Here is a 23,079-nt window from a genome sequence, read left to right on the forward strand (position 1 = left end):
TACAGCTTGTATTTGCTCCATAATAACATTAGTGAGGCCTGCCTTCTCAGTTGTGTTAGCCATTTGTATGAATGTGGATTGTGGAGGAGTCGGTCCATGCCATTTGTCTAAGTTCTGATGAAATATGGCTTCACTGTCAGGTCTGTGTCAGCATAAAGTCCCTCTGCATTTGCTGAAAATCAGCCAGGAATTGGGACATTTCCACAAAACTTGGCAGCGGTTCTGACTGGGAAGCCATCTGCTGTGGGGAAGATGTAGATGGCTGCTGTTTGTCTGCCCTCTCCTCTACAGGCTCTTCTGGATCAACCACCATGAGGATGATATGCTCCTCATGTTCCCTAGCATCCATCTCTGCTGGTGGCGAGATGTGTAGGATTGTCCTGGAAAAACAAGTGTTTAAGTATTCATTCCACTTTCACATAAATCCAGAAGTAAATTCAGTTACTGTAACACATAATTAAACACGCTAGTATATTGGTTTACTGTGCTTTAACTTAACCATGCCTTAAACTAATGCACTTACCATGCATTCATTTTGCCTGGTATTAGCTGCGCTAAAATGGCAAATTCACACTGTACCACAAAAATGTTGCATCTAACATATGATAACCGCATAAAAGGCTATTAGCGGCCAAAGGCAAAGTATTTTAGGATGAAATGGTGACAAATTGCTTTTTTTTTCACTTTTTAGAAACAGCGAAAAGTAATAGGTAGAAAGCGATTTTCAGCACTTTAAAGGCTGTGGATGATTTTTGGATGCATAAAATGGCTGTAAGGTGATTTATGTATCATTTTATGCCACTTAGAAAAAACACCTCTAGCTCCTGTCTGCAAGCTTAAAACACGAGTCCCATCAAAACAACACCCCTATATATTTGACCCACATCATGTAACCAACTATTCTACTTTTTCAAGAATATCATCCCAAAAAATGACATGTAATTATTGGACAATTATTTATCATTTGAGAGGGGAGGGGCAGGAGCGCCGAGAGGGGGGGGGGGGGGGGGGGTACAGATTACCCGGGCCCGGGCCGCCCGCAGCACATCACGTTTTTTTTTTTTTTTTATTTCAACCTATTTTTTCTTTATTCTTCTTTTCCAATCACTGCAGACAACGGGCGTCAGTTCGGGGGAAGGGAGGGGAGGGCAAGTGGGGCATGGCCGCACTGTCTGTGTGACTGTCACACACAGTGTGTGTCAGTGTCACTAACTTTACTTGCAAAACAGGCAGCAGGCTGCAAGTCCCACCGCTGCGGACCTGAATCGACTGATGCTCTCGCGAGATGATGACATCATCATCTCGCGAGGCTCTCTCAGCATGCACCATTTTTCTTTAAATTGTAATTGGCAGGAGCAGCAGCAGCCTCAGAGGCTGAGCCGGAGAAGCTCCGCCTCCCTCCTTCAGCTCTGCTTCCTGTGCGTGGCTGCTGCTTGTTGTGGCAACTTGTGGGAACCTGAGAGCAGTACAGGGACAACTTGGACTGAAAGACCAGCAATCACCAGCATCCGGTAAGGAAGGTTTTTTTTTTTTTTAACTAGTGTGCTGCTGGTGTTGGTAAGGGGTATGTAAGTGTATGTAAGTGCTGCTGGTGTTGGTAAGGGGTATGTAAGTGCTGCTGGTGTTGGTAAGGGGTATGTAAGTGCTGCTGGGGTTGGTAAGGGGTATGTAAGTGTATGTAAGTGCTGCTTGGGTTGGTAAGGGGTATGTAAGTGTATGTAAGTGCTGCTGGTGTTGGTAAGGGGTATGTAAGTGCTGCTGGTGTTGGTAAGGGGTATGTAAGGGGTATGTAAGGGGTATGTAAGTGCTGCTGGGGTTGGTAAGGGGTATGTAAGTGTATGTAAGTGCTGCTGGGGTTGGTAAGGGGTATGTAAGTGCTGCTGGGGTTGGTAAGGGGTATGTAAGTGTATGTAAGTGCTGCAGGGGTTGGTAAGGGGTATGTAAGTGTATGTAAGTGCTGCTGGGGTTGGTAAGAGGTATTTAAGTGTATGTAAGTGCTGCTGGGGTTGGTAAGGGGTATGTAAGTGTATGTAAGAGCTGCTGGGGTTGGTAAGGGGTATGTAAGTGTATGTAAGTGCTGCTGGGGTTGGTAAGGGGTATGTAAGTGTATGTAAGTGCTGCTGGGGTTGGTAAGAGGTATTTAAGTGTATGTAAGAGCTGCTGGGGTTGGTAAGGGGTATGTAAATGTATGTAACTGCTTCTGGGGTTGGTAAGGGGTATGTAAGTGCTGCTGGTGTTAGGTGGGGGGGTGTAACTGCTGCTGGTATTGGGGTGTTGGTTAAGGGGGGAGGGTAACTCTGGGTGCTGCCGAGATTGGGGTGTTGGTAGAGGGCGTAAGTGTGTCTCTGGGTGCTGCTGGGGTTGGTCAGAGGGGAGTGTAACTCTGGGTGCTGCTGGGGTTGGTCAGAATGGTGGGAGTGTAACTCTGGGTGCTGCTGGGGTGTTGATAGAGGACATAAATGTGTCTCAGGGTGCTGCTGGGGTTGGCCAGAGGGGTGGGTGTGTAACTTTGGGTGCTGCTGGGGTGTTGGTAGAGGGCATAAGTGAAGTCTCTGGGTGCTGCTGGGGTTGGTCAGAGGGGTGGGAGTGTAACTCTGGGTGCTGCTGGGGTGTTGGTAGGGCTAATAAATGGTATCTCTAAGTCCTGTTGAGGTTGAGGTGTTACGCAGGAGGAGTGTGTCAGGTTGCTGCTGGGGTGATGGTTGGAGGGTGATTGTAACTCTGTGAGGCCCATTGATCATTGTATAGTTGCAGCTTAATTCCCGAAAACACCAGTTTCAACATTTCATTATCATCATGCTCCTGTGAGTGGTTGCTTCACGTGTGAGACACCCCCCCAAAGAAGTGCAGCATCGACCCCAACATGCTGTGGCTGCACCCCCTCCAGTGGGGACCTCGGGAAGTTGCTGTACCAGGGCCCAAGATTTCTCTTGGCAGCCTTGGGGAGGGGGTGCTATCCAAACTTTTTTTCTATAAATAGGGGGTTTGTCCTTAATTTACACCTGCTCAGGGGCTGCAAACAAGAAGTCACATTAATTTCTATGGAGAGTTAACGCAGGATAATATGTGCATATCATTGAATATCAAAAGAATTCTGTCTGGCCACGTTAACCCACGGAAATGGTCTATCGTGACTAATTAAATTTGGGCCTTCATGTTAAGTCTATTATATTAACAATGATTTCCAATTTGTTACAGATCTACTCGCCAGCTATTGCACCATCCATGATGCAGGATGCCTTCTTTTAGATGGTAATTTCTTCCTGGCTTGGGCATCTGTGGAAAAATGGAAGACATCACTATTTGAAAATATTTAACTGTACTTTATTTAACAATTTTAACCATAGGAAATGGTGACATAATTTGTGCTTAGCATGGAATACTATATTAAAACAAAAATACAAATGCTATATTTGCAAAGTAAGTGTTACTCACCAGGTTGTGGCTGAGAGGGCACCCGATCTGTTTCCTCAACATGGCCACCAAGGGGAACTTCAGGAGGGATGATCTGTCTAAATTCCTCCTCGTATGAGGTGATGTCAACGCGAAGGTGGAGGACTCCCACCAGTGCCTCTGGCTGCATGCAGCTCCTCCGACAGCTTCTTCTTAAGTTGTCTCTTCACACAAGAGAAGTGCTTGCGGCAGTTGTCAACATGATGTCTCATTCATTCCGCCACATTAACTGCATCACACATGCCCTGCCATAAGGCCTTTTTGTGTGCAAGGGATGTGGGGTGTGTCTGAATCCCTAGCAGACTATCCTACATTGCACATTGCATGTACCAGTGCACAATTATCTTCATAAGTGAACCGCACGTTGCTCTTGCCAGGAGCTCACTCTGTTTCCTCTTCTTTTGCCACCCTTTTCAACTAACTCAAGATACCAGCCTCTCGTCGTCACTAAACTCAGCTTCCACCCTCCTACCACTCATCACATCAGACAACAGATTAAGACAAACTACAGTAAACCTGGAAAAAAAAACAGACACTAGCACACAGCAGTCACACACAAAGAACACAGGACAAACAAACTGACAGAAAACACAAGGATAAAAAAAATACAATATATAATAAACTAGACAGACAAGAGCACAAAGACAAATGAATCAGTAATTGTATTATCCACTTACAAAACCACCGACAGGACTGCTCTCTCTCCTTTCTCTACCTAGATACTTCTAAACCCTTACTGTATAATGGGGCAAACCAGGCTTATATACTGAAGAGTTATTGATGTCAAACTTATCCAGTGCCTGCTATGGAGAGATCTTAAACCCACTCAAAGTATTGAAACTGATGGTGGATTGCAAATTTTTCACAAGTTACGACAGCAGCACCAATTGAAGTCGCAGGTAGGTATCTTCGCAGGCTAATACATCCGTAGAGTTGCTATGCATTCTCACACCAAACTCGTAGCGAGCATAGACGAGTACAATCTCGCACCAAACTCACATACCCTTAAGGACCAGACTAAATTAGCCTTATTTCCTTCCCGCACAAGGAAAGGGTTGTAGCCTGAAGGTGCCCACACACATACCGATGTGCTCACGATCCGATTTCTTGTCCAATTTCCTCATGAACTTTCACGGGAGCTCCCTTGCCGTCGTGATCACGATTTTAGAAAAAAGACACCCAATCTGTTTTACGATCTCATGATCTATCGGATCGTACGCATCGTGAGATTGGCCATAACAAATCATGAGTTTATAAAAAAAAAAAAAAAAACAGGTTCGACTATTGGTGGGAAATTTAAATAGCCATAACAATGGGAGGGGCTATCTAGGGAGTATAAAAAGCATGCACCCTTCAAACTCTGTGTACATTCTGCTCTGCTACTAGCTGAAGCTAGGTGTATTCCTGCTGAATCCTGTACATTGGCTACTGTGGTCTTTGTATTTGGCTTGCCTTTTACAGAGTTTATTCTACCTGCAAGTGTGTGCTACCTACCTGCATTCTATCCTGTTCCTGAATTCTGTACTGTTGCATCCCTATCGGTGTAGAGTGTTGGTCGCTGAAGCCGGTGTCCGGGAGATTAGGAATTGGGCCCAGCGAAGAAGGACGAGAGCATGCTGGACCAAGGAGTGGCTTCTACAAAGGGATACCCGCACTCACATGTCCCTGCTGATGGAGATCAAGGAGAACAACCCGGAGGACTATCGGAACTACCTGCGCATGGATGACGCCAGCTTCCAAGAATTGCTGCATCTGTTGATACCCCACATCCAGAGACAGGACAAAAGGTGGCGGAGGGCAATCCCTGCTGAAGAGAGACTGGTGGCTACCCTGAGGTACCTGGCTACAGGAAGGTCATTTGAAGACCTGAAGTTTGGGACACATCTCACCTCAGTCCTTGGGCGTCATCATTCCGGAGACCTGCAAAGCCATCGTTAAAGTGCTACATTACCAGTATTGCAAGGTAAGTAAAAAAAACACATCACACATTGGTTTCTTGTCTAAAGAAAACATATTTTTTTATTTTTTACTCAACATAAAGCAAAAAATAGCCTGCATTTAGTACAATGTGCACTTACCTGCAGGCAACTGAAAGTGTGCACTAAACTGTGTGCAATATCCTTTTTTTATAACAATTTTACAAAAGAACATTATCACCAAATTTTATGAATCCCAATAGGTAGCTGACTGTATGTCATAGGGTGGGTCAGACGCCAGTTTGAACAGGCCAATACACACATGGCACAAGTATACATTGTGGTCCCGGCTTCCAGCAATGTGTACTTGTGCCATGTGTGTAGTGACCTTGTCCAAATGGCGTCATCACCACCCTATCCCATGCAGCAAGCACCTATTAGAATTCATAAAATTTGGTGATATTAAAAGCAAGAAAAAATTTACATATCTGTATATTGGGGCGACTCATCCGCTGCATCCAGCAGAGCATTATACAAGGTCGTGCTGGTGCTTGGGGTGCTTGGTGGAGGAGCCATCGATGGGAAACACATCCGCATCAACCCACCTGCCAACACCGGATCATATTACTACAACTACAAAGGATTCTTCAGCATCGTTCTCATGGCAGTGGTGAATGCCAACTACGAATTTCTGTTTGTGGATGTCGGCAAGAATGGCCGTGCTTCGGATGGTGGGTCCTTCAAACAGACGGCTTTCTACCAGAGACTCGCCAACAAAACCCTCAACTTGCCCTCACTGGACCAGACAAAGCACGGCCTAAATTACGTATTCGTATACTCCAAAAGTACCTCTAGTGCGGCCAACTTGTGCGATCTTCCACAGACACTCTTTCCATTGCAGGATTTCAATGAATCCTGTAACAAATTCACATTCACTATCCATGGACATTATCTATGAAGAGAAAAAAAAAGGACATTTAAATATTTGTGTATATAGTTTTGTTAAATTTAATGTTGTTATAGTTAACATTTTTAATGTTTTAATATTTTTTTTTACAGGATTTAAAAATTTAGGGGGTCATTCAGACCCCGTCGCAATCGCTGAGCGCTCGCAACCGGGTCAATGTTTGCCCACTGGGCATGCGCACGTCGGAGCCGGCTCCAACGTGCGCATGCGCGAGACACGGCTAGCGACGGGCGTTCCTTCGCTACGGGTCTCGCACCAAAGGCGGTGAGCTGTCGATGGTGAGTGACAGCTCGCCCCGTTTGGGAGGCGGGCAGGGGGTGTGGCCGGCCAAACGGAGGCGTTCCCTCGATCAGAGCAGGAAGCTCCCTGGGGCTTGCGGTTGACGAGCCCCAACCTTAGGGTCACATCGCAAGCCCCGATGGTCGCGATGGTCTTGACCATCGCGACCATCACCCTGGTCGATCGCAAGAGCTGTGGGTGGTAACCCACAGCCTAGCGATCGACCAGAAGGCGGCACTTAAAAAAGTAAGCGGCCGCCCTCATCCAAAGAGATCGCTTGCAGCAAGCGATCGACTCTGAATGAGGTCCTTAATATTGTTATAGTTAACATTTTAATGTTTTAATATTTTATACAGGTTTTTAAAGGTTAGTTATGGTATTGTAATCGTGTTTTCTTTTACAGGAATGTCATGTGTTCATTTCTTGGTAATATACTGTTTTTCTTTGTTTGACAGCATGGGTCTTCCACCTTTGGGCCTGTCGCTGTTGTGGAACTACAGATCCCAGGATGCCCTTAAAACAGTTTTAACATGCTGTTATTTCCCAAGGATGGGTGGCAGGGCATCCTGGGATCTGTAGTTCCACAACAGCTGAAGACCGGAAGGTAGAAGACCCCAGCTTTAAATAATGTGTGTTTTTAAATGTAATGTATGGTGATTATTTTGTTAAATACGTGTTTATTTATTTATTTTTTTGTTATATTACTTAAAATGTATTTTTATTTGATCTGTATTGAATTGATTTTTAAACATGTTTATTATTAATATAATATGTTATTTCAATATGAACAATATTCCTGGAATGTATTTGTTTATCTTGATTAAATATTTTTGTCTATTTCTAATTACTTATTAGGTGGCCCCATGACATTGGTTGCAAGTTAGTGGTTAGGTAGGGGGCACACATTGGTGGGCAGTGGGAGCTTAATGCATGACCCAGCCACCGCCAGTCTCAATACAGCGGGCGGTGGCTGGGTCATGCATTTACTACCTGGGGGCACACATTGGTGGGCAATCGAGCTTAATGCATGACCCAGCCACCGCCCGCCTCAATATGGCGGGTGGTGGCTGGGTCATGCATTTATTACTTGGGGGTACACATTGGTGGGCAGTGGGAGCTTAATGCATGACCCAGTTACCGCCAGTCTCAATACAGTGGGCGGTGGCTGGGTCATGCATTTATTACCTGGGGCACACACTGGTGGGCAGTGGGAGCTTAATGCATGACCCAGCCACCGCCAGTCTCAATACGGCGGGCAGTGGTTGGGTCATGCATTTATTACCTGGGGGCACACATTGGTGGGCAGTGGGAGCTTAATGCATGACCCAGCCACCACCCGCCTCATTACGGGCGGGCGGTGGCTGGGTCATGTATTTATTACCTGGGGGCACACATTGGTGGGCAGTGGGGAGCACATATTGGTGGTCAGTGTGGTTGCATTTAAACGGTACAAATACTCACCAAACTTCCAACAAAACAAGACTTCAGTGTGCAGGCTCCCAAAGTGCGTCTATCATCCTCCATACACGGTGCTGCACAAGATGGCGATGGGGCGTGCACAGGAAGCTGTCAATCAAATTCCGCGTTGTGCGATGAATCGTACGATTTGTCGTGAGGGAAAAAACCCTCACGAATGGCTTCCATCGTGTTCCAGGTTGGCTAATCTGCCCTACAGCACGGCAGATCAGAGGATGTGAGGACCGACGAGCGGGGACTCGCATCGGCATCGTGCTCGTGAGTATAAACTCACAATTTGTACTTTTATTACCCGAATCGTCGTCACGATTCGTCGAAATCGGCCAAACTGGATGAAAAATCGCTGTGTGTGTGGGCACCTTCAGACTTTTATGCCTGGGGCTATTCAATTACAAGCCCCGTTAACCCTCAGATTCTGGAATAAGTACCTGGACCTGTGGGTTAATGCGTTCGCGGCAGCTGCGATAAGGGCAGAAAGCCCTACTTAACGCTGATTTCTACTTGAGGCTCAGGAGGAGCTGCAATTGAATAGCCCCTGAAGCAGCATTGCGGCTAATACTCACTTTGAGGAAAATTGAATTCAGTCCTACATGTTATCTGAGAGTTGAGATGAGTAATAAGTCATAAGCATAGTTTAACTCTCAAAAGATTTTTAAACTGCTCCTACAGTATGTACCACATTTTGTTTGTCCCTCTATTGCAATTATAATGCTCAGATTCTAAAAATATAAATTTTATCCTCTTTAAAGGTTAAGAAATTTAATTTTTGACAAGGTAGGCAGGTGGATCAGGACATTTCTTTGGTTTCGTAGTAGTCATACATCTTGAATTGCCCTATGATCTATTCCAAACACAACATTTTAGATAATTACTGTAACTGAGAATCAAAAGAGAAAGATGGAGAATTCTGGTATCACATTACATGGCTTACTCCAATCTAGCTATTAAGTGTAATTTTTGCTTGTAATATAAACAACTGCTTTAGTTTTGGACATTATATAGTAAAATCCTAGATCACATTTTGCATATTATGATATGTAGCAAAAACTCACTATTAATTTGTTTGCAGCCTCTTTTATTTTATCCACTTTAGCCTCAGATAGTCCTTTAATGTTACACAAGGTCTTTTTGGTGGTCATCTGTACTCCTTTCACTGTGCATATTCCCACTGACTTTAGTTTTTTAATGTCTGCTACATTCTGTGAAGTAAAAAAAATGTTTTAAGGAGCTTGCTTTTTAGGTCTCTGTCCTACATACAGGGCCGGCTCGAGGCACGATCGACCAATGCGGTCGAACAGGGACTGTGAAAGAGCTCCAATATTGACATAATCTCAGTGCCACTAAGGATTTTACGCAGGGGCCAGAAGATTTAGATTTTGAATAGTTCAAAACCAGCTCATACCAAACAAAGAAACATGACTGTAATAGGACCTAGCAACCCAAATATGCTCTCTTTCCTGCCACTGCCGTCCAAGACACGCACACTCTCTCTGCAGCTACACACAGAAACTCACCTGGCTCCCTGGACTATTCAAGGTACTCTGTATTAATCCTTCTCTGCCTGCATCTGATAACTATATTACTTTTGTCTGCTTCCAAATAACTATCTCTGTAATAACTCTCTCTATATTACTATTTGCCTGTACTTTCCTTCCCTGTCTGTATCTGATAACTATCTGTAATACTGCCTGCATAATTATTTATATAGAATAGATAGGACAATGAATCTGAAATCATCTCTCTCTTTCTCTCATCTCCATGCACACAGGCATGCTCACAAATGCCTATATGGTGATAAAAGGTCACCATCATGGCTGCCTTGCCACGAGGCTTCAACCCTACCCCACACATAGCACACTCTATCACCTCCATGCTCATAGGTATGCTCACCATCATGGCTACCTTGCCATGAGGCACCCCCACACATAGCACAAAGAACACTAATATCTCTCTCTATCCTATCTATCTATAGATATATACGGACATGCCGGGCAGCCTCCAAACGCCGCGGTCACTGTGAATGGATGCCGGGCGAATGCGTCCGTCATCCAATCACCAGTGGTGACCGCAGCTCTGCGTTTTCCCCACCCGCGGGAAACTGCGGCCCGTGGGTGGAGAACAGAACTCGCAGGCTGGTTCAGCGGGTCGCCGTGCTGGAGGGCAGGGTGCTTTCTGCCCTTCAGAAATAGGGCATGACGTGGCGCCCCGCTGAAACAGCCTAGGGGGAGCGCTACATACACACACACACATACATGTACACAACTCACACTACTTTCAGCCATGTGCTTTCTTTATGTCACTTTCTTATACACATGTACACAGAGAAGAGCAAAATTATATAACACTTGCCTACACCTTTATTACAAACACACATACATATAAACACACATATACTGTATATACTGTGTGTATATATATATATATATATATATATATATATATATATATATATCTGTACGTACACCAAGATTATATACTAAGGAGGATTAAATAAAATTTGCATTGAAGTTTATTTAGCAACTGCATGGGGTAATTTATTGCTGGGATTAAAGTTAGAAATTCACTTCTGAGTTATTACGGCATACTGTGTTATTTCTGTATTTTTCACATGTAAACCAACTATTACCTTGCAATTCCCGTTTATAGAGTAAAATACTTTTTATATCATGTACAAGGTCTTTAGATAACTGAGTATGATTTCAAGGTTTGATTAATATGCATAATACATTATGAGTAAGATAATCAGGTGACTTGATAGATTTGTCAAGGGATATTTGGGCGGTTTAGGCCCAGTAAAAGCTTGCATGGTTAGCTCAGATGGAGCTTTGGTTGTTATGCATAACATGACAATGGCAACCTTCTGTCTGGGTTTTTTCTGGTAAAAGACGGAATAAGTAAGAAGATTGTATGGAAGATTAATAAAGTAATCTATGGTGTCATAGATGTAGCAATATCAGACAGAAAAAATAGATTAAAGAGGAAAATATTGTGTCATATTTCTATAATTAATTATAATCGTCACTATTGATGAAGAGAATATTTTGTGCAACTATTAGATCCTCAGAGGAGAGGTGGTCAAGCAGACCACCGGAAAATACAATCTTACAGGGGCACCACCACATAGAGGGCGCACCCCTCCAAACCATCCTGAAGTTTAGCGGGACAGTCCCATTTTTCGGGCACTGCACCGCTGTTACACCCACACCCACTGTCCCGCCGGTGGTGAGGAGGATGGGCACCCCCACTGCCGCAGCTCTGCAATGGTGCTGGCCCCGGAGAAGAGGAAAGGATGGCGCGCGGGAGAGGGCTGGGAGAAGCCCAGCTACTGAAGGAGTGCTGGGCTTGCCCTAAGCCTGACGTTAAATGAGAGTTGTGGCATATGGGTAATTAGACCATGCCCCCTTTTCATACGCGCCCGCATCGCCGTGCGCAGGGTAAGGGGCCGTCGGAGTCTCTCTCTGCGCAGGGTGCGGCTCCTCCTCGAGCCGGCCTTGCCTACATATTCTACATATTCTACTATATACATAATAATTCTACTATATACATAATAGCAGAATATACAATTTAGTAGAATCTTTTTAAATGGATAACTGAAGGTGGGTGTGTTTGTCCACGAGGGACCCACAGAGCAAGTAGAATGAGCAGATACTGTAGTCGGCACAGGAAGGCCAGCCTGCGTGTAAGCTTGTGAGATAGTCATGCAAAGCCATCTGGCCAGAGTCTGTTTGTTAGCTGGCTATCGCTTCTTGTGGAATCCATATAGGACAAAGAAGGAATCCGTTTTCCTGATGGAACCAGTACAGTCCACGTAGATCTTCAGAGCATGGACCACATCCAAGGAGGCCTAACCTGCTGAGAGGTCTGGTGATTGGAAGGCCGGAACTACAATTTTCACTTTAAGGTAAAAATGAGAGACCACCTTGGGAAGGAAGCCAGGGCACGTTCGAAGAACAGCCCTGCAGGGACCTGGAGTGGAACTGGGTATACGCCACCATGTCGAATGTGGACAGCATGGAGCCCAGCACCTGCATTGCCAAGTGAACTGATACTTCCTGCCATCAAAGTCGACTGTGCACACGAGATTGAAGTGCTGCAATCTTGTCCTCTGGTAAAAGAATCCTCTGTCCCAGAGAGTCCAGCAGTGCCCACAAGTGCACCATTTGCTGAGTTGGACAAAGAGAAGACTTTTTCCAATTGATTATCCAGCCGTGCTCTTGTAGGCAGACATTGGTCATCTGGAGATGACATTGCAACATCTCCTGAGATTGTGCCAATATCAGGAGGTCGTCCACATATGGTAGTATCCTGACTACTTGTCATCTGAGATGAGCCATCATGACTGCCATTATCTTAGTAAATAATTGGTAATCTTGCTGATCTACCATTATTCTCAGAAATCTTTAGTGAGATCATGCAATAGGAACATGCAGATAAGCATCCTGTATGTCCAGAGATACCATGAAATCTCCAGGCTCCATTGCCAGCATAATTGACCATAGGGTTTCCATACGGAATTTAGGCACATGGATGAATCTGTTGAGAGACTTCAGATTCAGGATAGGGCGATGTGACCCATTTGATTTCTGAATCAAAAATACATTTGAATAATAACCCCTTCCCTGTTGCGTCACAGGAACGGGGATTATGACTCCTGACCTCAGGAGGGCCCCAACAGCCTCCCGGAAGATCTGACCAGGTCTACCAGAATGGTTGTACCAACAAACCTCTGAGGAGGATGCCTCAGGAACGTGATGGCGTTACCATGAGAGATCACCTCTCGAACCCAGACATCCATAGTCGTCTGATGCCAGGCATGAAAAAACTGTAGAAGTTGGCCTCCCAACCTGAGACTCCTCAGGGGGAGGCCCGCCCCATCAGTCAACTGACCAGCCCCCTCAGGGGTATTGGTAGGATATAGAGTGCTATAAAACTGACCCAAGGAAGAGGTATACAGGGAGACAGACCTAACCTCTGAGACCAACAGCTTTTTAGCAGTGCACCCAAGGTGGACTGTGAGTGTCTCACACACAAGGTGGTCAGAAGTAGCAAACCAGACGCGGGAATCCACAACCGGAAGTTGCCTCTGGGTTGGAGGAGGAGCGGCCAGGGGAGCGCCTATCTCCCCATAGCTGCAATTTTGACGGCACGGGTACGCTGCCCTCACAGTAGTAGATGCTCCTAGTGCGCTCTAGTGCATCTACTACCCGTCCCTGGCGACAGACGATAAGACCTCGGCCGCCTTCGTGAGGCCACGTTTAAACGAGACCTTCGTCTCCTACACCGGAGGCCTGGACTGCTTCATGCACAATTCCCCTCACGAGGAATCACCTTACCTGCCATCTCCATGAATCCGATCGCAGTCCGGACCCCAACGATGCTGCTAGCTGAGCCACGCTGAGGCCCGCCGAAATCCCCAGGGCATATAGCGGTACTGGCGTTTCGGCATCGGCGGAGGTAGAAGGAGTTGCAGTATATGTGTCGTATTCGGCGCCTAATACTGCTAACTCAAAGGTTAAAAAAAAAAACTAAGGTAAATCAAGAAAAGAAAAAGCCTGGGCTGCCTAGACAGTCCCTCTGTTAAAACGGTGCGTCTGGATACTTGCCAAGCACCAAACAAAAAAACTGAATGCATGTGGCAGGGGGCGGGGTATATAGGGAGGAGGACAGTGCATGCTGGGAACTTCAAAGCTGTAAGCTGTTCGGTGCAATGGATCACTCCAACTACATACCTCTAAGGTAGATCCTGTGGACCCTATGGTTATGAAGAAGAAATGGATTTGTTTACCGAAGTCCAACTTTAAGGTGTATAATGTGTCCCATTAAAATATAGGATGAGAACTCAGGACCTTTGGTGCGAGACCCGGAGCGACGGAGTGCCTGTCGCTATCCGGGTCTCGCGCATGCACACGACGGAGCCGGCTCCGTCGTGCGCATGTGCACTGGCCCACCATCGACCCGGTTGCGAGCGCACAGCGCTTGCGACCGGGTCAGAATCAGGCCCTCAATTCAGTGCGATGTTGAATAGCTCTGGGAAGGAGTCCCCGGAGCTATTCAATTGACCACACTGTCCACTGCACTTAGTAGGGAGATGCCGGTTACCGTGCCTTAAGCTGAGTGTAACCGGCATTCTCTGACTTAAGTGCCGGCCGCGCTGTTGTTAGTACACACGCTAAACTGTAAACCAGCAATGCGGCCCTAGGGATTTCTGCTCACACCTTAAGAGGGCATTCGGTATGATTTACCGCTGGCCGCATGGCCGGCAGTTCAAATCCCGGCAGCGGCAGCCCGACAGAGGAAGAAATACCGATCGTCCTAAAGGTAAGTATAGACTAACCTAATTCTAACCCTAACCCTCCTTTAGGGTGCCTAACCCTAGCCTCCCCCCCGTGCCTAACCCTAATCCTCCCTCTAATTGCCTAAACCTAACCCCCCCTTCCCCGCCATCTAAACCTAAGTAATGTTCACTCTAGCTCCTGCGACAGGCAGGGCGCCGGAGCTAGAGAGGGCACCACCCGAAAATGCGCCTGGCATCTATTCTCCGGCGGTGACCAGGTCACCGCACATTTCCCCACCCGCGGGAACTTGGGGTATCAGGGATTCCCGCTTACCGTCAGTGACCACCTGTCACTGACTCCGCCCACTGCGCAATGGGCGTGTATGTTGCTGCCACCACCGAGCTCCTTCAATCGGCGCTCGGAACCGCTTATGAACACTCAGGCTTCTGCCGCCGGCACCTGGAACTGCTTCTGCTGCATATGCGTTGAAAAAGCTGCAGCCGCACCCCCTGATTACTGTCGGCTGATATCCCCCTGATCCCTCACAATGGATCAGGCTCTACACGGTAGCTGGCAGAGGGCTTGAACTTGGATACGCTGAGCTCCACCCATGACAGCCGGAAAATGAAATAGCGTTTGGCGCAATTCTGTTGGTCGCAGGATTGAGAGCCGTAGTAAAGGCAAGATGTTTGTTGCTCCCAGGGCCTGATTCTGACCCGCTCGCGAGCGCTGTACGCTCGCAAGCGGGTCGATGGTGCCTAAGTGCACATGCGCACGACGGAGGGAGCTCCGTCGTGCGCATGCGCGAGACCCGGCGAGCGACGGGGAATCCGACGCTCGGGGTCTCGCATCAAAGGGGGCGTGCTGTCGATGGTGAGTGACAGCACGCCCCCTTTGGTGGGTGTGCCGGGGGCGTGGCTGCCAGACGGAGGCGTTCCCATGGGAACGCCTACCATCTGGGTTCGGCCCCACTGACATCACTAGTGATGTAAGTGGGAGTGCTCTTGGCTCTGATAGAGCCAAAAGCACTCCAGGGCTTGCGGCAGCGAGACCCTACCGCAGGGTCTCGTCGCAAGCCCGATGGTCGCGATGGTCTTGACCATCGCGACCATCATCATGGACGCTCGCATAAGCTGTGGGTGGTAACCCACAGCTATGCGAGCGTCCAGGAGGCCGCTCCAATTATAGGTAGGAGGGCCGTGATTCAGAGCGAGCGCTCTGGTCAGAGCGTCCGGCTCTGAATCAGGCCCCCAGTCTTGAAAAAGACCCTTCCTTCAGTTTGAAGGGGTTCAGCATACAGAAATCAAACAGCAGTTCTTCTCCACAAAGGATATACAAAGATGTACACAACCCAGGCTCGCAGGCCTGGTATATATGTAACTCCAATACACATTACCACAGGGGGTCAATCCGCCCTGTGGGCCTGATTCAGAGCCGCTCGTAAGTGGCGCTCTTTCTGCTCCGAGCGATTTTCGCACATCTGCGCATGCGTACCAGGCACTACCAGGGGGAATTAACTTCTGGGGGCACTACCAGGGGGAATTAACTTCTGGGGGCACTACCAGGGGGAATTAACTTCTGGGGGCACTACCAGGGGGAATTACTTCTGGGGGCACTCTGGGGCACTACCAGGGGGATTACTACTGGAGGCACTACCAGCTGCTGCATTTCCCACCCTAGGCTTATACTCGAGTCAATAAGTTTTCCCAGTTTTTTGTGGTAAAATTAGGTACCTCGGCTTATATTCGGGTGGACTTATACTCGAGTATATACTAGGGATGTGCAGGCTCGGATAGGTTCGAGTTTGCACGTGGAGTTCGGATTTTTCCCTCCAAAAAAACGGAACTCAGAAAGAGGCTAAACGTCATCTTGCACGGACGAACATCATCATTCCTGGACTTTTGTCCAGGAATGATGATGTTCGTCCGTGCAAGATGACGTTTTGCCTCTTTCTGAGTTCCGTTTTTTTGGAGGGAAAAATCCGAACTCCACGTGCAAACTCGAACCTATCCGAGCCTGCACATCCCTAGTATATACGGTAACATATCACTAGGAGGTGAGAATGTCTCTAAACCATTTAATTCTAAATGTTACAGCCTTCTAAAACAAAATATCTTATACATTCCTTATAAGTGCATAGACTATACATTTAAAAGTACATTTCCCCAACTGCGCACAGCACATTGAATACAAAATGTTCAAACACATTACATATACATTCGCAGCACTGCGTCTAAAAGGTCCTTTTAAAATGGTGCCGGGGCATGAGGGTTAATCCCTTCAGTGCCGTGGCAGCCATTTTAATCACGTGTGGTCGGGCTCCAGCCACAATGTACATGTTTATATACAATAGTATTTTATTTGCTTACCCAGCCAATACTATACACCACAGGTTCTAAAACTCAGTCCTCAGGACCCCAAACAGGGCATGTTTTCCATGTCTCCTCACAGAATCGCCAGTGAAATAATTAGCTCCACCTGTGGATCTTTTAAAATGTGTCAGTGAGTAATGAATACACCTGTGCACCTGCTGGGTGACCTGGAAAACGTGACCTGTGTGGGGTCCCGAGGACAGAGTTTGAGAACCACTGTTATACACAAACACTTATGTGTGAGATTTAGTATCAGATATGAGGAAAATTAATTTTGCTAAGTTATCAAGTAATAAACAATTTTAATTTATACTTACAATACCATGCTTCTGTAGCATATCAATATCTTGGAAAAAAGTTTCCTAAAAAAAATATAACAAATAATATTAAGATATGGTCTTTATGTTTTAGCTTAAAGTTGTATAACCACCTAGCAAAATATATTACTGGGTGACCCCCTCACCCAAACTAGATCCCTTTAATGCTAGGGGAGGGACAGATAGAGCTTGTGCATTCTGGAGGACAAAAGCAGCAATAAAGAGATTGAGGCTTCTGTATAGTCCTCTTCACCACTATTTAATGTTCACTAACAAATTTACTTTGCCAGTTCTGTATTACAAAACCATGAAAAAAGGCTGTAAGTCAGTGGTTCCCAAACTTTTTTGAATCATGGCACCCCATAGAATCAGGTTTTTTTCTTGGTACCCCTAGGCCAAAGTTTCTTCTTGAGAAAGTCTGCAAAAATTATTAAATTATGTAAATTGTGCTTCCTTAGGTTCAGTTATGTGGTGGTAGACAGGGTGGTGCTTCTTTTTATCCACATACAGTATTTTATGATTGGCAGCAACCAGCTCTTGTTCTGCCTATCACATGGACCATAAATAATTTCACTTGGTCCTGGACACCCAATCCATGGCACTGTACAAGTGCACCGGAACCTAGTTTAGGAACCACTGCTGTAAGTAGCTGCCTCTGGGGCTCTGACTGGGGTTTTTTCCTAGGTTGTAAGGCAGTTATAAAAATTTAAATTTATAACTACAAGTTTTACAATATACAATATGTCTGTGCGTAAAATTTACAAATGGAGCACATTTTGATTATCTCCTCGTCATTCACCCAGTTAATCCCAAATTTATCCATATAAGTATAGTATGCTAACTACTCCTCTGCAGCCTTCCAGCTTTACTGGCAACATTAATATCTTTTATAATTTGATACTAGTTCTTATAAATGCATTTGTGACTTGTGGATCTCTATAATGGTAGACACGGTCAGATATAACAGGACGATAACGATATCGAGCATATCGTTAATATCGTCCTGTTTTTGGGCCCTTCCAACCCCCAAACGATGGTCGATATCGACATCGACCATCGCCCGTGCATGCAGGCCAACCTGGTCGATATAGACCAGGTTAGCCTGGTTACTATAGGAACCCGCGATCATTGATTGATTGCGGGTCGTTATAGTCGTTTGGGGATTGGTGCATGTGCTGGATGTTCGATACCAAACATCAAGCACATGCAGGACGATCAGACAACGATATCTGATCGTTGTCTGATCGCTCGGTGTGTACGGAGCTTAAGGAGTTTTCCTGCACCAGTGGGCTTGAGGAGCAGGCAATGGAGGGCTGAATGCCCCACATCAGACCAGCCATGATGCTAGGTGATTGGCATTAATGGTGTCCTCCTCTGGGGCTGTAGAGTGGTCATTGGTGGGACTGCTGTATAGGCCTGCCAAGTAAACTCTTAAGCTGGGTACACATTAGACGATATTTTGCGCGATCCAACGGATGCGTCCCTTCAACTCAGGCACTGCCATGCCCAATTTTAGTTCTTAAAGGTATGGTAAACTAAAGTGATCTTTTCTACTTCACTATATACAAGTATTTGGTGGGGGGGAATTCAATTGTTCATGCCCGTGGCTGCTACGACGGAGCAATTCAATTGTTGCTCCATTCAGGTGCGAATGCCACTGGCACTCAGATTTCCGCTTGGACCCTCTTGTGTTGGTGAGCAAAAATCAACAAAAAGTCCTGGTTTTGGGCGACCATACTGCTGTTTGGGCGTTCTAACCAGAACTTTAGATGGATTTAGCCACTTATATCTATATAGATATACTGTGGGTGCAAATCACTTCTGTAAAATGCTGGGAAATATGTTTGCCTTTTTATTTCCTGCTCTGTCATATCTTTATTCCTTGATGGACCTGGCCATACCCTAATGCAAGCATAAGTTTGCTGGTGGGCTATATGAGATGATTATCATAACTTGATAATACTGGCAGAAAAGTTCTGATAGAAAAATATAATGATTATGGTAAAGATAAAGCAAACTAAGGAAGGTTTTTTTTAATTGAGAACCCTGCAATATTTGTATTACACATATACAATTGGAAAATGTATAGGTAGTCTGTCAAACATAGAAAATATTGTTTCTGATTAAAATTAGCAGATATCATAATGTCCAAAGGCATCTTGCAACTAGAGAGATCCTAGTGATGTGGCACATATCCCTTTCCAGTAGTCCCTGGCCTTATGATGTTGGTTTGTGATGAGATTAACATATCTAGGAGAGCTGTGGGAGCAGAATGAATATAAAGAAGAATGGAAGATGGCTTTAAAAACAATGGAAGATGGTATTAATAGTGAGCTCTGCAATATTTAAATTAGACAAATACAAATTATAAAATGTATTTTTATAGTTCCTGTATAAATTTACGGTACATCCAAATTTTGCAACCAGCCATAATAATTCCATTTACACCAAAGTAACTACATTAATCTTATTTGATTTTTAAGAAGATTAAAAGTTATTTGGAGATATTAGTACAGGCTGTGGACGGAGAACAGTGGGCACTGTGGCCTGAAGCTGTAGGCACTAGCGGCTCCAGGCACGGGCAAGCCGGTCAGTCGCCCGGAGCGCCATGAGATCCGGAGGGCGCAGGAAAAGCCCTCCCTCCCGGCGCTATGTTGATGATATACGCATAGGGGAGGGAGTGGAGGAGGGAAGGGGCGGTAACACAGGATGGCGCTGGGCGCTGCAAACCCTAGCGCCGGCCCTGGCCGTAGGGATCATTGCATTAGCCCTAAGGAACCTTATTAGCAATAGCATAAGGTAGTAAGTCTAGATTCTGCAGCTACACTCAAGCACAGCCATTTTGCAACTGAGTCAGAACCAGCCGCTTTATGCTTAAAGAGTACATAGCAAGTACAACCGTACTCTAAAGAGTGTATTTCTTGTACAGAAAGTAGAATAATATGGGTTGCGATCACAATCCTGGCGCTGGCATGCCAACGTTAAGTACTGGGGGTAGGGGGAGTGGAGGGCTAGGGTTAGACTTAGCCACTAGGTGAGAGGTTAGGTGTAGGCAGCAGGGAAGGAGGGTTAGGGTTAGGATAATGATTGACAGGTGCCGGTATCCTAACCCTGTGGGGATGCCAGAGCTGGGATTCTGACCACTGGGATCCCGAGCGCCAGCATCCCGTACCCAACCCAAATAGTATTATACAAAGTCAATCACTTACATGGCAGGTAAGACAGTATTATATGATATTTATCTTTTGTACAGCAGGTATAAGTGCACTGTCTAGACTCTAGACCAGCGATGGGGAACCTCATTTGGTCTGGCCCTCGGAGCTTCTCTCTACTAGCCTCATCTGGCTAGCAGGGTGCCTAGAATGGCACCCTTCTGCCAGAATCTATGCAGCAGTGCCATCTGGAGCGTCCTCAGGACGCTTCAGATGGTCACACAGCTGCCCTTACAGCTCCCTGGAGCATCCTCAGGATGCTCCGGGCACTACTGTAATCACCAGCGACTGTGACCCCCACCCCAGTGTGATATCACACGGAGGGGCGTGGCCTGCACCGAGCCCGCAAATACTGTTATATATATCAAAATGGCCTCGGTAGAAAAAAAAGGTTCCCCATCCCTGCTCTAGACCCTATCACTTGCTCAGAAGGTAGGATAGATAGTACTGATTCATGCTTAGATATATATAATTGTATTGTATGAAGTCTATTTCTTATAGGGGCCCATTTATGATTAATGGGGCATATCCGCAAATAATTAGTATCCTTACAATGTATTATGGAGGGACCACAGCAGATATCGGAGATTTCTGCTGCAGTCCCTCCATTTCTGCCAGCTGCCAAAACCCCCACAGGTTTCTATGGGGGATGCAATGCTATCAGATTTATCAAGCTCCGGAATGTGAAGCCCCGATGGTGTTGTGCTGCTGTAGCTACAAATCGCATAACTAGCCAGGAGAGGGTTCCGGAGGAGCCCTCCCCGGCAATGGCCGCCGGGCATGTGTGGTCTGTAGACCACGCATGCGCAGGAGCCCAGCACAGGAGTGAAAAGACAGTCTCTACACTCCAAGCACCTCGCAGGGACGGGCTTCTTTCGTGCTCAGATTGCATTGCAAAAGCTATTGATGATAAATGGGCCCCTCCATGGAGAAGATTGATGCCTGCTAAGCTTTTTACAACATATTGTTATTGTAAAGCTGAATTGACTGCCATCTCTCAGATCTGACCCTATGATGAGGCTAAAGGCTCATACACACTAGAAGATAAATGTAACGATATGGACGACAACGATATCGTTAATGTTCATAGCATTCAATATCGTCCAGTATGTATGAATGATGTAGTTAACGATGAGCGCTCCCGCGGATTGTTAACGATGTTTTTCATTGCCCGAACTTGCAGGACAACCTGACGATATCGTCAGGCACTGCAAGGTCAGGGATGTGGCAGGTGACGTCACTGAACGATATCGTTAATGATATTGTTCAGTGCGCATGCTTAATGTTGTTCCCGACATTGAGCCCGGCAGTTCGAGGGATAATACTTAATGATATCGCTCATGGAGCATATTGTTAAGTGTGTATGAGCCTTAACCCTTTGTACACAGTAGAGATATTCATTCACCCCAGTACTCCACTTTCTGTAAATTATATTATTTATATCGCAAAAATTGGAATGGTTTACATGTATCATATATGAATACGGACACAGAATATTTTTAGCAAAGCAGGTAAAATGCCAACATGAATTTTGTCATGGGAATATCAAGGCAAAATGTTTGTAGTATACTTTGTGTATTTATTTAGGTTCTGGTCAATCACAACTGTTTCCGTCATATCTTCTTAGACCAATCAAATAGCTTTCAATTAGATTGACAGCTGGTTATACTAAAAGGTTTTGGTCATTGAAGATGATATTGCATAGCAACACATGAATATAAACAAATAATTATATATCCCTGGTAAGACACCTTGGGCAAATGAAATGAAGAACAATAACTGATTTTTAGCACTTTTTTGGAGGGGGCTTACAGCAACAATTTAAAGGTCACTTTAAAACCCAAAGCAAATACTGCAAATAATATATGAATATGACAAATAATTATTCATTACATTTACCCCCAGATACATAATCATGCCATAATTCATAATGGATCATTTATTCAGATTGTAAAGGGTCAGTACTACAATGTAGTGACTATACAGCAAGTAATTATATTATGTACATAATACTACATATATAATTGTGATAAATTATCCAAATATAGTGTAGTATAGTTGTGCCCTGCTCCAGCACTAGCACCTCTATACCCAAGGTACAGCAGTGTCGCCAATATGCATAGAAATCCATAACTTTTTGGTGAGATGACTGATATATTTACACAGAGATATCACTTGAATGTTTTAATGTATGAGGTAATATTAGTGTAACGTTATGCAAGTTCTTGTATTGTTAAGATTCTGCAAACTAAATAAAGGTAATAAGCTAAATGAATGGGCTGGGAGGCACAGTTGGTGTAGTGGTCAGCATTACTGCCTCACAGAGGTCTTGGGCCTGATTTCCACCAAGGCACTGTGTTGAGTTTGTATGTTTTCTCTGTTTGCGTGGGATTCCTCCAAGTGCTCTAGTTTCCTCCACAGCTCCAAAACATACTGGTAGGTTAATTGGAGTCAGACACTAATGCCGTGCATACACTCGCCGATATAAATGAGCGATTTAACAATAACGAAATCGTTATCGTTCAATCGATCACTAATCGTGCATAAATCGTGCAGCATAAGGTCAGAAACGACCAGCGATGCGGGCTCCCACTGGTCGTTTCCAACATCAATCATCGCCTGAACATGCTGGTCAATCTGCCGATAACGACAGATTGGCCATGTTCAGGGATGAGGGCGGGTGCTTGCACTGAACGACATATTGTTCAGTGTAGGCACTACAGGGGACGAGGAACGCCTGTACGATTACAATGCGGAAATCATACTGTCGTTCCTCTATCTGCTAGTGGATACGCACCTTAACACCTTCAAG

This window comes from Taudactylus pleione, unplaced genomic scaffold (genome assembly GCF_031769625.1).
Source record: "Taudactylus pleione unplaced genomic scaffold, aTauple2 ptg000642l, whole genome shotgun sequence".
In the NCBI taxonomy this organism is placed as follows: domain Eukaryota; kingdom Metazoa; phylum Chordata; class Amphibia; order Anura; family Myobatrachidae; genus Taudactylus; species Taudactylus pleione.